Below are 16,251 nucleotides of genomic sequence, written 5' to 3'. Positions count from 1 at the left end.
AATTCCGTATACAGGCATACTTTAGAGATATTGTGGGTTTGCTTCCAGATTGCCTGTTAATAGAGTATCACAATAAAGTGAGTCACAATCTTTCTGCTGGTGAAGGGTCTTGCCCTAAGTTTGTGAAAAACACAAAATCTGTGAAGTGCAATAAAGCAAAGTACAATAAAATGAGATATGCCTGTATGTATTCATAGTAAAGGAAGTAATAAAATAAACTTCTAAAACTTTGAATCAAAAAGTATAATGGTTAAAAACATTACAGGTTTGTATTACAGATAATATGTCAAAGAGACCTAGAACCCAATTATATAATCTCATAGTAGCTGCCTTGACTTTGCAACACATATCCATCACTGATGAAGAAGTACTGTATTGTTCCATCAGGTACAGATCACTGCTTCTCTCACCTCAAACGGTTTTAATCCTGCATATAAAGATAAAGTTTAGCAATGCAGATAGTGTGTCGAAAATGCCTTTAGCTCATTGACATTCCCAATGGAAGTCTACTGTTGAAATGATTTCTTAGCTAACTCTTGATATGTTCTGCAAACCATGAAAACATCTTTGAGAAGTGTTCATGCACATCAGTGAAAGGAGAGAAATAGCCAGCAGAATTACTGTAATGATATGTGACTGCAGGGGTTTGGTGCGGTGGAATTTTGATGTGCATAAAAATAAAATCAGATCTGACATGTATATTATTATTCCTAAATACCACTTCGTTATGAAAAAAGATATCAGATCATGATTTTAGGAATGTATAAGTGAACAGAGAATAATTCCCTACAGCTACAGGGAAATCTCACAATGCTTGTTAAAATACGAATGCCGCAGACCTTTAAGCAATTAAGAGATTTATCTTCTAAGGTGACTATTTTCCTGTTCTAGTCAGATTTAACATATAAAAATGAGGTTCGCAACATGTACATTCATGTGTACTTGTTATATATGTTCCAGAAAAATATGAATTTGAGAAAGACATTACAACCTCAGTTTCTTATAAAGACAGCGGGACTTAATGGGCCAGAAAGCAGGTGTGCAATCCAAGGGGAAATTGCTCTGTAACCATGCAGTATCTACTTGGGCAAACTCATGGTTTTGTTTTTCTTGCCAATATCATTACACAGTCTATTTAGATGCTTTCTATAAAATTATGCCCAATGATCCACATTCTGGGTTGTGTCAGAATATACCTTAACAATAAATTAAGCCACTGTCAAAACCAATGAAGCTCTTTCGTAATGCTCATGTGGGAGCAGGAGTAACATGTGTTTTATGGACAAATTATGTTATATTAGAACTTACTTCATAGTTCTATATGTAGTATGTTTTAATGAACATGATATTATTCAAGTACTATATGTTAATATCATTTTTAAATGTGTTATGCATTTATAGAGTTCTATGTACAATTCAAGAAATCTCCATTCAAAATAAATTTTCCTTGCTTAAGAAAACTATCTTTCTGGAAAGATAATCCCTTTTATGTTTCATAAAAAATTACATAAATATGTAATTTAAGAGTTTCATTAAGATTGCTTTTAGTTATAATATATTTCATTATTGTAACTCCATATTTAGGATATGAACATAAAAGCATTATAACTATGACCAGGTTTTAATAGATAAACAATGGCAAATTAAAATAGTATGATATAACATTATGAGATATAGCATTAAGTAACAGGTTGAAATCAGTGGCATCACTTTATATCTTATGTGTTTTAATTTTGTTGGCCAAATTCCAGGAAACTCTAATCAAAATAATGCAAATTAAAAAAATATTCTTTTTACAAAGAAATGACATTGAAAAAATTATAATAACTGGTATCATGAAGGTGTACTAAATGGGAAAATGACAATTCTTGGCACAGCTGTTGGGAGAATATACCAATACAGTTTTCTCTGGAGTGAAATTTGACAAGTAAGATTACTGACATATTTATATCTTTAACTAAACTAAACTTCTAGGAATTATCCTGAGAATAAAATCAAACATGTATATGAATATTGAATTTACAAATGTTAATCACCATGATATTTATAATATGAAACTGGAAATGCCCTAAACGCCCAAAAACTGAGATAAGTAAAATAAAATTACTATATATAGTAGTTATTCTGCAATCATCAAGCTTGCATTTTAGAGAACATTTATTATACTGGGAAATATTTAATATTTTGTATATATTATAAAAATCAAATTAAAATCACTATATCACCAAATTTGTATGTAAATGGAAAGGAAGGATAAAGAGGTAAAGTTAAGAATTTTTTAAAAATTGTTACAATTTTTAGTTTTCAAATTTTTCTACATTGAATACAAATTGCTTTTACTTTAAGAAAGATCTTATTTAAAATTAAAGAAGTAGAAATAATACTATTTTAAATCTATACGAATCAACTACTTTGTACATAAATTCAATGAAAATATAAACCTCCATTCTGTCTCTGAAACTTAAACTTGCATTATCTCATCAAAGTCTCATTGTTAATGTTCTATTAATGTCTCCCATTCTCTCCAAGAAGCTATCCTTAACTCCTAGGCCTTAATTGCTTGTATCTTTGGAATACTCAGTTCTGTTGACAGGTCAATTTAACACCACACTGATCTATAGATTCAATACAATTCCAATCTAGGATTTTTCATAGATTTGTGACAAACTGATGCTAAAATTTGTGTGGAGAGGCAAATGATTTAGATTATTCAATTAAGTTTTCTAAAAGAAAAACTAAGAGGCCTGGGTGTGTGTATTGCCTCTGTTGGCTGAGGGTGGGATGGGTTATGCGCTTCTCCTGGAAGCTGCTCACTGTGAGGTAGAGTCTGGTGCCTCCGTTATCTACAAAGACGCTGCCACCCTGCCACAACCACTAATATTTCCTTTATCTTCAGGTAAATAAAGAAGTCGTAGGTGGCCCTGCAGCCACCAATGCCTGTGTCGCCACCGCCTCTGTAGGACTGGCTGTATGATTAGACCACCATCTTCCATGACTAAACATATTCCTCAGTTTTGTGGTGTTTTTGGTCACACATTTATGGAGTTTCTGAAGGTCAGTGGAGGTTACTGCCAGGCACAGCACGACCTTTATGCAGACAAGTGAACTGCAGAAATTCATTAGTACTCCACCAAAAAGCCGCCATAAGAATAATGGTTAGCCTGGACAACGAACGAATTGTTCAATTGAAATCTGCAGAGCATTTTACAAGAGTTCTGACCCGGATGGGGTAAACCTCAGTGCACTTCCTTTCTGTGGCCTCTGTGTTACTGGATTAAAGAATTGCTGCTGCTTGTTAGGACGTTCATTTCATTTCCCATTACTCCCAACTTTTTACTGAAAGTGCTGACAATTTCAAGCAGACTATCTAGAAGTAGACTCAGTTTCTTTGCATCATTTCTGTATTCAATTTTTAAATTCTTTCATAACCCTATTGAGTGTTTTTTGACTAAATTAACATGGCTTGAAGGAACTGTTCAGCTCCCATGGGAATCACACATAAGAGCACGTGATTTCTTACTACACACAATCCAACCAATGTGACCTTAAACAAATTGTAAAGAAACTTAAGAAGTACAGAATTACCACAGTAATGAGAGTACATGAAGCAACGTATGACACTACACTTCGGGAGAATGAAGGCATACTTGTTTCCATCCAAGGAGATTGCTGATGACTGGTTAAGTCTTGTAAAAATGATGTGAAAAACCTGGTTATTATATTGCAGTTCATTGTGTTGCAGGCCTTGGGAGGGCTCTGGTGCTTGTTGCTCTAACCTTAATTGAGGTGGAATGAAATATGAAGATGCAGCATAGTTCATAAGACAAAAGCGGCATGGCACTTTTAGCAGTAAGAAACTTTTGTATTTGGAGAAGTATCATCCTAAAATGCAGCCGCGTTTAAAAGACTCCAGTCATAGAAACAACTGTTGTATTCAATAAAACTGTGGTGTCTGGTGCCATTGCCTTGGAAGTGGAACTTGAGACAGGACCTAATTTGTCATACATATTAGCCAACATCTTTGTTTGTTGAGTAAGTCTAATGAAGTTTTCATACAGAGGAGTATTGAAAAGCAGTTTTACCAGGCCACAAGCTTGTAATTGCAACCTCTATGTTTGGATCACAATCAACCTATTTTGACATTTAGCTAGAGATTCTTGTTCAGCATTTAAAATGTGCTTATCATTTGTACCAATTGAGTTTTTCTGAAATGGTACATTACTGAGTTAGGTCTGATACTTAAGTTAGTGAACTTGTTGCAACGATGTTGCTAACATTTTTTGATGTCAGAAGGATTATTCATTATGAATTTGTACCAACCGGACAAACAGTTAACCAAGTTTACTATCTGGAAGTGCTGAAAAGGCTGTGTGAAAAAGTTAGACCACCTGAACTTTTCGCCAATAATTCATGGCTCTTACATCACGACAATGCACCAGCTCACATAGCACTGTCTGTAAGGGAGTTTTTAGCCAGTCAACAAGTAACTGTATTGGAACACCCTCCCTACTCACCTGATCTGGCTCTCAATTACTTCTTTCGTTACCTGAAGATAAAGGAAATATTGAAAGGGAGACATTTTGATGACATTCAGGACATCAAGGATAATATGATGACAGCTCTGATGGCCATTCCAGGAAAAGAGTTCCAAAATTGCTTTGAAGGGTGAACTAGGCACTGGAGTCAGTGCATAGCTTCCCAAGTATCTTGAAGGTGACCATAGTGATATTCAGCAATGAGGTATGTAGCACTTTTTCTAGGACGAGTTCGTGAACTTAATTGTCAGAAATCGTATGTCTTTAAATCTATTCCCATGCTGTTACCGGAGAGTGGGCAGTGTCCAGGTTCTTGGCATCTCGAGCAAAGAATTGAATGAGACACAAAAATAAAGTGGTGAAAGAATAGTTTATTAGAAGAGATAGTACACTCCAAAGAAATAGAAGCCGACCTGAGCAGCAGAGAATGGCTCAAGGGATCATTATTAAAAGAAAAAGTACACTCCAAAGAGTCTGGAGAGGGCCCCTGAGCAAAAGCAAGGTTCAAAAGGCAAAAAAGCCCAAGACACCAAGGGCCTGAGCTCAAAAAGGGGCCTGACTAGAGAGGATTTGGAGTTTTTATCTTTTTTTCTCTAGAATGGGCTGTTCCTTTGCAGGCTTGGGATCACTTGATTGACACCTGTGATTGACAAGGAGCTGTTACATCATCTTTTTAGACTACGTGTTTTTTCCCAGAATTCAGTCTGTTATAATGAACTTCCGTGCATATGTATATTATAATGATGGTATAATGAGGCCCAGGTGAAATGAAGGTTGTTGTGGCCTTTACTGGGCAGGTGCGAATGGCCGGTTTAATCTAGTTGGATATTTAGTACCCATTCGTTACTCATAGGGGTAGATAATTACAATGAAAGGGGAAGTTTTGGGCAGAATGGGGAGGTCTTTCGCGTGGTTGAATACTACGTATGGGTTATGCAGGAATGCAGAGACCTGATGCCGATGTCCGTCTCTAACTGCCTGCCTTGTTTTCCCCTTGGGAGACGTGATCCCCATAAAATTTCTATGGGAAGTTGAGGGACAGGAGATCTATTCTTCTGTATCTGCTTCTTGCTGGGCAGGGTCGTAGAGCTGTCCCTACCTATTGGGGATTCACGGAACTCTCGCCCTGGCTCATCTCAGATGAAAGGAAGGGGTCTTGAGATCTGCCTGGAAGATTGGCTTCTTTGGTTGTGACTGGCAGTCTTGCTGGGGTATCCTCTGTATACCCAAGGCCCCTGAATGAGGAAAAACAGATTTTAATTAATAAATCCGTTAGCTCTATAGAGCCTGTGGCCATTCAACCAGTCATTTAGGTGGCCTTAGTTGTCCAGGAGCTGGACCCAGAATGGGTTGGAAAGAACACTAGGCGTCAATGATGACAATCAATAAGTATACTGGCCTACGGGGTCCGGAATGGCTTGGGGGATGTTGGGAAGTCACAGGCTTTTAAGTAGCTATCTGAAGCAGGGGTGAGAGACATTCTGTGATTCAGGCTAGGGGCAATCTTTAGTGTAGGATTCGGAAACTGATTAGAAGAGTAATCAAAGCCAGGAGCTAAGGAGCTAAGAAACTAGGGAAAAGGAGACTTAAAATTTCTATAGTGAGGGGGTTCCCATATCAATGCCAGAGTCTTATCAATATATAAGAAATCCAGAAAGATTAGGTGCAAAATACCCAGCACAATACTTGTATTTTTGATACAAAAATACGTGTGTTTTTGATATCATAAAGAACTAAAATCTCAGGAGCTATGGACACTCTGGACCTTATGTGGTTTATCCCTTCAGCCATTTCAAACATAGAAAGTAGATCTTATATGTTTATTTGCCTGTTCACTTTATGTTTACTTCTCCCTTATATCAGGTTTACTCAGCTTTTTTTATTTTGGATTTTTATACCAAGTCTTACAGTGACAATTTAATGTCTTTCTATAAATCTTATTTTGTGCTGTTATGGAAAGCCCCCATTTTGAAAATCTACGTTGTACAGAAGCACGTGCTTTTAATGTCACCAGACAAAAAAAGCCTTACAGTTAATTTTAATGTTTGCACTTTGGATGCAACTTATAGAGAAGGCCTGAAAAAAAAAAAATGGGATGGGGCTATTAAGTATTTTCAGTAAAATTCTGCCTTTGGCTTGGGCACAACACATAGAATATGCTCTTTAATTTAGTAAATATTTTTAAAAGTTAGAGATGCTTTGTTATTGTGGCAAAAACAACTCGTACTCATAAATATTCTGAAATTTTTTTCATTCTTAATCCGAAGTTGTTTATCAACTTTTTTTTTTTGAAGTGTGATTTTCTTTCTCTTCCCAACCTCGCTTGAAAATAAACAAACAAAAAAAGTGGGTTTCTGCTAATGAATTGAGCAGATATCTAATATTTTATATGTCTTTTGAACTGTGTAACTTAATATTTTGATACTTGATAGTTTGTTTTAGTACATAATTGATAACACGGTGATGTGTGTTAATGTTAGTTCAACCGTATATTTATACTGTGTGGGAATGTGTAATTATAGTTCTGTGGGAGAAATAATTTGTCAGTGTTCACCAGCTTGTAAAAATCTAGTGCAAGAGCTTAAACATCTAAATAAATAAGGAAATGCATTTATCATTAAAAAAAAAGAAAAAAACTAAGAGTACTCACAGTACCCAATTTCAAAACTACGTATGAAGCTACATTAATGAAGACGGTATATTTGTGAAAGGATAGAGAGATCAATGAAACAGAATAGAGAGTCCAGAAGTTGACCCACACAGATGTCTTCAACTGATAATTTATAGTGATGCAAAAGCTATTCAAAGAAAAAGAAATGTTTTAAACAAATGCTAACAAATGTACCTCAACCTACACGTAGCATCATACACAAAAACTAACTTAGAATGGCTCAACGACCTAAATCATAAAATTTCTAGAAAAAATATAGGACAAATATTTTATGACCCAAAGTTAGGCAAAGATTTCTTAGCTGTGGCACCATTCATAAAAAAATAGTACATGAATTGGGCATTATAAATATTAAAGCCTGTGTTCTTTAAAAGACAGTTAAGAGAATAAAAAATAGTAAGTAAACAGACTAGGTGAAAATATTTGCACAATATATCTGACTAAGGAATTGTACCCGGACTACAAAAAGGACTTCCACATATATAGCAAATATAAAGCAAACAATCAGATTTAAAAAAAAAAAAATGAATAAAAGGTCTGAATGGACACTTCACCAATGAAGACAGACTGAGGGCAAGTAAGCCTATTGAAAAGATGCTCAATATGATTTGAGAAATGTAAATTAAAACTACAATGGGAAGCCGCTACACAGCCGTTAGAAAGGCAAAATTTAACATTGTTGATGATACCAATTGACAGTTAGATTTCCCCAAGGGGACTACCTGGATAGCTAGGTATAAAATCAGTAGGAGCTCCAGATCTGATGGCTTCTGGAATTGAGCTGGTGCACACATATGCATCCCTTTCTTTTGTTACTACACAGGGCATCAGAAAAGTGGTTCATCAGGAACTGTACTTGGGAGTCCCTGCTAACCCTATTTGGGAAACCTATGCTCAGCTGTTGCTGTGTATGTTGTGTTATTTGTATTTGTATCTTTTCTAAAACATAAGGAAACATTACAGCCTATTATGCCACTTGCATTTAAAAATCATTCTGAACCCAAGATCCCTATTGCTAGTTAAAGCAGCATGGACGTTGCAGGAGCTATGGGTAAGAGGGAGTCATTTTGAATCTACCAAATGAGTATTACTATGTAATGAATTCAGAATGCAAGTTACAAGTTACACAATAGAATAAGGACTATGTACTTTCTGAGTAGAAGCCATCTAGACTGCTCACTATGTGCCTAAGTCCCAATTAACCAAATTTTAGTTTAAGCTTTGTTAACTACAGTATCCTTATCACATAGAAGAGTTCTCAGTGTATAATAGGCACTCAAATATCTGTTGATTAAATAAATCATTTTTTGAAATAATTATCTTATTGAACTCTGCTCTGTTGGGGCATATTTCTAAATGAGAATGTGAACAGTGATTAAGGTTGTGTTGATCTCTGAGGAAGGGCACCATAGGTGTTAGTTCATTTTATTGGAACCAAGGCAGAGGCTATGGGATTGTCAGCTTGTGTGCACACACACGTGGATTTCAAAAAAGACGCAGACCATGATGGGAAAGAAGATTATGTTCAGATTTTAACATCTAATTGTATAAGCTAGAGGATAAAACTGATTGCTTGTGCAAGACTTATATGTCCAAGCTAGGGCCTGGATGAACAGATCCAGCTGAAAATGTGAGCTCTTTTAAATACAGTTATGTAGACAGTGTATAATTTCTCTAAAAGGTGCAGAAAGCTCAGGTGTTATTCAGAGAAATTGAGTCAGCTGAGCAGGTCATGGCAGCTGAATCATGATAGCTGTTATACTTGGGAATAGGGGATATAAAAAGTACCCTAGGATTCTTTTTACTGCAGGGTGACCCAAGTATGTGTATATAGTATGATGCAAGGAAACAATTCCAAGAAGGTGATGACATGTGTAGATAAAGGCACCAAACAACCTAGTAAATGAGCCCAAAGGAAACCTGGACACTAGGCAGACTAACAGCAGGTAAGTTAGGGAATAAAGTGGAATCCTAGGCTTTCTGACTAGGATAAAAGAGAAAGGGAAAGGAGAGAGCTATGTCTTTGAATACACAGGAATGTTTTGTGCTCAGCACTTGTAGCACTAGGGCCTGAGGATGTTGACAAGTGATTCAAGAAATTCAGCATTCGTGGACGAGCCATTCCATTAATCCCGATCTATGAGGGTGGCCCAGTAAATAGATGAGGAGGCTCTCACTCTGAACTTGATATTCATCTGGCAATTCCTGCTTTGTCTTTCCATACTGTCTTTCCCTACTGCTTCATCATGTTCATTTCGGGCCCACCATTAGCAGCTTAGTCATATAGCGGGATTCTGTGTCAATCCTGAACCCAGGAATCAGATTTGCAACCTCAATCCTGTCATCCTTGCGCTATTTGGAGGACGGTATGAAATTACCAAACTACCTCATCATTATTTCCTACTTGGGAATTCAAACTGAAATTTTCATGATATATACCATTAATTATTCTTTACCTAAATGCTAGAAATTGTCCTAGACTTACTCTATAAGAAGCAACAAATGCAGACCATATTCTGTAAAATGCAGTTTTGGAGACACCTCTGAGAGAAAACCACACACACTTCCGAAAGGCAAACATTCTTTGTACTGGAGCAGATGCAAAGTACAAGTCTTACCATTGTTTTCTTTATAATTTGAAACAGAGTTGAGCTTGCCTGTGCTTTACCTAAGGTTGATTAAAGAAGATGCTGTTTAAAAACTAATATTCACTTTCTTTTGCTTGTTAGCTTAGATCATTTATGGTGGCACAGAAGTTTGCTAGACAGGAGAAATAATTAATCATATGTAGAACCTGATTTTTGGCATTATGGTTTACCAGAGACAGAGGTAGTTTTCTGTTGTTGGATAACTGGAACTGTATTCATATTGTTTGCTTTCATTGTTTCTTGTGTTTTAGAGTTCAGCTCAGGTATGAGACAGGTGTGACAATGTGCTTCCTGGAATTAAAAATTATGTGAAGACTTTCAAAAAGTCTCTGTATTCTTTTTATGTCTAGAAGGGCAAAATTAAAATAACTTCCCAGGCATAAATTTGGAAATAATCTCATTTTCCACTACCTGCTAAGATCTTCTGTTTAGTTCACCTAAATTACATGTTTGTTAAAATAAACTTCCTGTGGCCTCAGCCTAAAAGTACTTATAGATGATATAATTTGGTCATCTATTTGTACTTTCTTCAAGAAAATTCATCAGAAACTACAAAGGGAAATTGTTGGTTATTTTCTGTGGTCACCAGCTTTCTGCTAAAAACTTACTTCCTTCACACCAACAAAACAAATCTATCATTGCAGCATTCTTAGCCTCAGGGCTATTCTATAGTTACTTCATGCTGTGTGATCTGAACCATGTACCAGTTACTTGGTGAAATGCAGAGATACTCAAATTATCAATCAGCAGGAGTTGTTCTTCCATCTAGCCACTGTATACATTATTTTTCCCAATCAGCCCATCACATAATCTACATGAAGGTGTGATTAATGCAATTCTGAAACAAAGAGTGAGAACAAGGCAAAGATCATGGGGATGGACAAGGGAGAACCGGCAAACATGTACATGAATCCAGGAATCAGGATAAGTGGGATGTTGTAACAAATGTAAGTAAATGAGACGAGAGTCAGAGGTTTTGTGGTCAAGGCCAGATAGTGAATAAAGAATTCAATTACTGAATGGCAGAGAAACATAGGAGCCTAAAGTCTGAATAGTCTAGGCCAGAAAATAGATATCATTAGACATCTATATTCATAGTCTGGAAAAGACTCTAAATGTTCAGAAAATTGTGAGAAACCAAAGGAAAATCCAGGGATAAAATTTCTATACAACACTACTAAAAGGAATAGAAAATTCATAGGTATGTGTTTTTAGAGCAAAGTAGAAAACAACTTTACCTTCCAAGCAGCTATAGAAAGGCAATGCAATTTGTCTTGAATTCAGAACATGTCCTCATTTTAAGGCACTGGACATTTGCTTTGGGGGCAATTTCCAGGCAGGCACTGGTTCTGCACATGCATGCTGAGCATGGCAAGGGTTCGTTCAGGAGTGGCAGCATAGCCAAGGTTACAAAGGTATTTTTACATCAAGGATTAGAAAATATGTACATACTCAGGTGAGAATGGAAACTCAGGATCATAATGTCTTATAGGTTTAAAAAATTCATTTCTGATTCACATACTTGGCTTTTCCAAAAATGTTAGGGAAAAAATTCTGGTCTCTGCCTGAAAGAATTTTGCTTACATAATTTGGAAGTCTCCTTTGAGACTTTCGCTGCCCCTAAGAAGTCTATTTCACAGTCTCATAGACTTAGCTCAGTTAGGTTTTCTTTACATCCAATCAACACTTTCTTCTGTTTAACTTTAATGATGACATTTCAACAAATGTTTACTTTGTGTCCTGTAGCTTTTCAACCCCAGGATTTCAGAAATTAAAGAACTTTCTGGAAGTCCAAACACAGCAAATTTAACAAACAATACCTTTGCCTGTGACTCCACCTTCCCACTGTGGGTTTACATGATCTTTTCTTTGTGTACGCATGGAGATAGAGAGAGAGCAAGTTCTCTGGTGTCTCTTCTTACAAGGGCACTAATCTCATCCTGAGGACCTCACCCTCATGACCTCATCTAACCCTAACTTCCTCCCAAAGGCTCCATCTCCAGATAACATCACATTGGGGATTAGGGCTACAATGTATAAATTTTGGGGACACACAGACATTTAGTTCATAACTCCAAGTTATTGATTGGCAGCATAATAATGGTAATTATATTAGTCAAAGTTCTCTAGAGAACAGAAGCAATAGGATCTATCTATCATCTATCTATCTATCTATCTCTCTATCTATCTATCTATCTATCTATCATCTTGTATCCTTCTATCCATCCATCCATTTAGAGGAAGAGAGGGAGAGATATTATTTAAAATTGGTTCATACTATTACGGAGGCTGGCAAGTCCCAAGGTCTCCAGGATGAGTTGGCAAGCTGGAGACTTGGGAGAGCTCATGGTGTAGTTTGAATCTGAAGGCTGGCAGGTTTGAGACCCAGGAAGGGCCAATATTTCAGTCTGAGTCTGAAGGCAGGAAAAAGCCCAATGTTCCAGTCTGAAGTCAATAAGACCATAATAGATCTCTCTTAGTTGGAGGAGGTTCAGCTTTTTGTTCTATTCAGATTGTATGAGGCCCACCAACATTGGTGGGAGCAATGTGCTTCACTCAGTCTACCTATTTAAATGTTAATCTCAACCAAAAACACTCTCATTGAAACATCTAGAATAGTGCTTGACCAAATATGTGGGTACTTTATGGCCCAGTCATGTTGACACATAAAATAACCGCCATGGTAACAAATGAGGTGGGGGAAAAGAGAACTGACAACCAGCGTTTTCCTGACTGTAGCAATTTCATAATTGGCTCTAGATCTTCTCACAGGAAAGAAACTAACATGTATAAAGAACCAGCACTGTGGCCAGCAGGTAATAGATGCATAATAAAAATATTTTCCCTTCGCCTTACACAACCAACCACTATATTAGTCCTTTGAAAAGGAAACAAACTTTCTAGTGGTTGATTTTTGTAGGAGGGACAGAGGGTACATACAGCCATTAAGTCTGAAAGACCCACTATAAATATTTATTCTTGTAAATCAGATTTTCTCTACTTTCTCTTATTCTCTCATTTCATTATTTTTCTTTTTAGTTTTAGTCATTTTGTTATAATATGCCTTTTTTCTCTATTACTTTTATTTCATAGTATCTAATTCCCATAGAGGAATTAAAGTTTTGGAGCAGGCCAAACTCTTTTAAAAAAAAGTAGAAGATCAAGTAATTTGTTCAAAGTCACACGCTGTTAGGAAATGGCAGAAGTAGATATAAAATAATTTTTCCTTCCTTCAAATTCAATCAATATTCCCCTAAAACAGTCCGCTTTAGAAATATTTTAAGATTATTGTTTCTATGAGAGGAATGTCTCAAAGTGCACATGCCCTTAAAATGGGCAGACCAAAACTAAAACACGTATGACAATATAATGTAGAATTAACCATGAGAATGCTACATATATCTTTATATAAGATGACCCTATATATGTAAGATGATCCTAATTTCTATAGAATTAACTTCATTTTATATCTTTTAAATAAAAATCTCAAAAATTATAAATTTAAGATAATTACATTTTTATTTACAAGCTAAACTGCAATATAATAAGCCATTAAATTTAAGAAAGCTATTTATATATTTATTATTTTAACTAATCTGCACTACAGTACCTAATAGAGTTTTCTTAATGCATTCTTAATTTTTTTTGTGGTTAGAAATATTAGATATTAGTACATGTATTTTATATTAGTTTCAGATTATCTTAAATAGCTTTTACACTTCAGAATAAAAATGTGGTTAACAAAAATATTTAATTACTACACTTTTAAAAAATTGATATGTCATAATCCATTTGGAAGGAGAATAAGGGAAGAAAGAGGTTTGTGAGACTTATACTAAGGAAACCGTAAGCAAATTTTAGCTGTACTCAAAATCTATTTGTAGCTTTGTCTTGTTTACTGCTGATTTCAAAAGGGAAAAACAAGATGCGCTTTCCATATTTATTTGGACATATGAAAGGTAACTGCAATGGCATATGACAAAGTGAAGAGGCTGATTCTTTATTCCAGGCCTTTGGTTAGGAAATAGAGCCAGAACCGGGGAGAGGGGTAACCAGGGTGAGAAGAAAACTTGTCATGTATACTTCTTCATGTTTTCTTGTTTTAGAACCATGTAAACACATATCTTTTGAAATAATTAAATTTAAAATTAATTTAAAAAGAAAGAAAACAGTTTCTTCCATGTAATTTCTCATCCAAGTAGATTTGCTGAACTAGTTGACCGAGCCAGGTGTTTATGGTTGCTAAATGGCAGTATCTTTTCCTGCTGTGTCCTCTTACTTGTTTGGCTGCTATAGACCTTTATGAATTTGACCTAGTCTATCTTTTAGTTTTGTCTAATTAGAATGGAATTTTATAGGTACAACATGCATAAATTTGAAACAATAACAATGCACAAAAGACTTAGAAGCTGTGTTTAGGAACTTATTAGGTTTCCATAGCAATGGCAGAAACAAATTAATGTTATGAAATATTGTTGGTATCAAACTTTCATTTTGAGGAGGTCTTAAAAAAGTGATATGCTGGCTACTTTAATTCCATTATTTCTTTTCAAAGTCAGCTCTAGACAAGAAGTAATCTCACTGAGACAGACAAATCTGTATGACTCTAATTTTCATATGAATTGCAAGATTAAAGAGGATGCTTTGTGCCTGAAGTCTATAAAATGGATAAAAATGAGCATCACATCTGTCAGGAGTAGGTGCCTTAGTAAGGCCTAGGCTTTGGGAAGAGCCGAGGCCAGTGGAGACTGTAAACGTATTCTAGTTTTTCTCCCCTGTGAATATAGAACAGCAAGTTTAAAAAGTGAATGGTCTCTTTTATGGGTGGACTTCAGTAGTAAAGTAAATGCATTCCGTTGCTCATTGCCAAAGAAAAAGAAGAACTTTGTGTATTCTGTTATGTCACAGTCCTATGGTGAGCCCTGAAGTATAAATTGTAGACAAATCCCCCAACAGTAGTAAGGCGGACAAATTGCCTTTATGTATTTTAACGCATGAAAGTTAAGAGCAGATATAAGTAATAGCAATAATTCATATGAGCTCAGGGACTAAGTTGTAGTTGGTATGGCAACTATCACTTTGAGTTTTCTCACCTTTGTGTAAAATAAAATCCTAGCAATATTCTTTCCATTAATGAGAACACATAACAAGGTGCTTGGTGGGCATGAAACCTGTGCATAGACACAATCCCTTGAGTCCAAGTGGATGAAATATGAGGAAGGCAGGGTGAAGCAGTTATATTTTTTTATTAAAGATTGTGTCTCTAGGGATAATAGATACCAAATAGAAACAATAAATTATCAAACTTATTGGGCTATGTTTTTCTTTCAATTAAATATTACTTAGTTATAACCATACATGCATTTGATTTTTCATTCGTTCATTTAACATTTATTAAGTGCCTGTTCTATACCTGATGCCATTTTAAAAACTTTGCAAATAATAGTGAATGCAAGAGACAAAAATTTCTCTTCTTATGGAGATTTCATTCCGTTGGAGTAGATGGATTAGAAGCAAAATAAGTAAGTAAAACATAAACAGTATTATGTTGTTATAAATGATATGATAAAAAAAAATAAAGTAGCCAAGAGAGATATGAAACATTTGGGGAGAATGAAATTTTAGATAAGTGGTCAAGGAAGGCTTTACTGGGAAGCTGATTACTGAGTAAAGACAAAAAGGAAATGAGGGGATAAACCATGCATGTATCTAGGGATAGCACAGCTCACAGCCAAAGAAAGGCCTTGAAGCAGAACGAGCCTGGTGAGTTGAAAGAACATTATGGAGCAGTCTAGCATGTAGGATAGAGTAGTTAGAGATGAAGTTGGAAAGAAAATGGCAACAGAATGAAAAGGAGGGAAGACTTCCTTAGACTTTCATAGGTAAGGGCCTTGAAAGGAGAACAACTTTGGAGGGACAGATCAGTATCAGCATCTCTATTTTGGATGTAGTAAGTTTGAGATGTCAATTAGTAATCTGATAGGGAAGGTCAAATTGGAGATAAAATGTGTAATCACTGTATAGATGGTATTTGAAGCTAGAAAATTGGATGAGACTGCCCAACAGGTAACTATCTAAGAGATCAAGATTAGGACTGCTGTGAGGGTGTAAGAAGGTATTGGATCAGTGTCCTAGCCCACTTGTTCCTGATATTGATTCGGGTGGGAACATGACATTGTCACACTCTGGGCTTGTACTCACAGACCATTGATCTGCAAGTGAATCTGACAGAAATTGTTTGACCCAAACACACTGTTAGCAGCTGGGCCCTGAGCAGGGATGCTACGCGGCCTGTATCAAGTTCTTGGATCTACCACTGTCCAGCTATCCCACAGCATTGCTTCTTGCAGCACCCACTGACCACACATGTTAAAGAAGCCACTTTGGTCACACTCTA

At 36.0% G+C, this 16,251-nt stretch overlaps 1 pseudogene; it reads left to right on the top strand.

The window, feature by feature from the left end:
* The first annotated feature begins 3,458 nt into the window (after positions 1-3,458).
* On the top strand, positions 3,459-3,941 carry LOC117020723 (protein tyrosine phosphatase type IVA 1-like; annotated as a pseudogene).
* The last annotated feature ends 12,310 nt before the right edge of the window (positions 3,942-16,251 follow it).

The sequence above is a fragment of the Rhinolophus ferrumequinum genome, chromosome 3 (assembly GCF_004115265.2).
Source record: "Rhinolophus ferrumequinum isolate MPI-CBG mRhiFer1 chromosome 3, mRhiFer1_v1.p, whole genome shotgun sequence".
Lineage (NCBI taxonomy): Eukaryota > Metazoa > Chordata > Mammalia > Chiroptera > Rhinolophidae > Rhinolophus > Rhinolophus ferrumequinum.
This window is presented reverse-complemented; position numbering and strand designations above follow the sequence as displayed.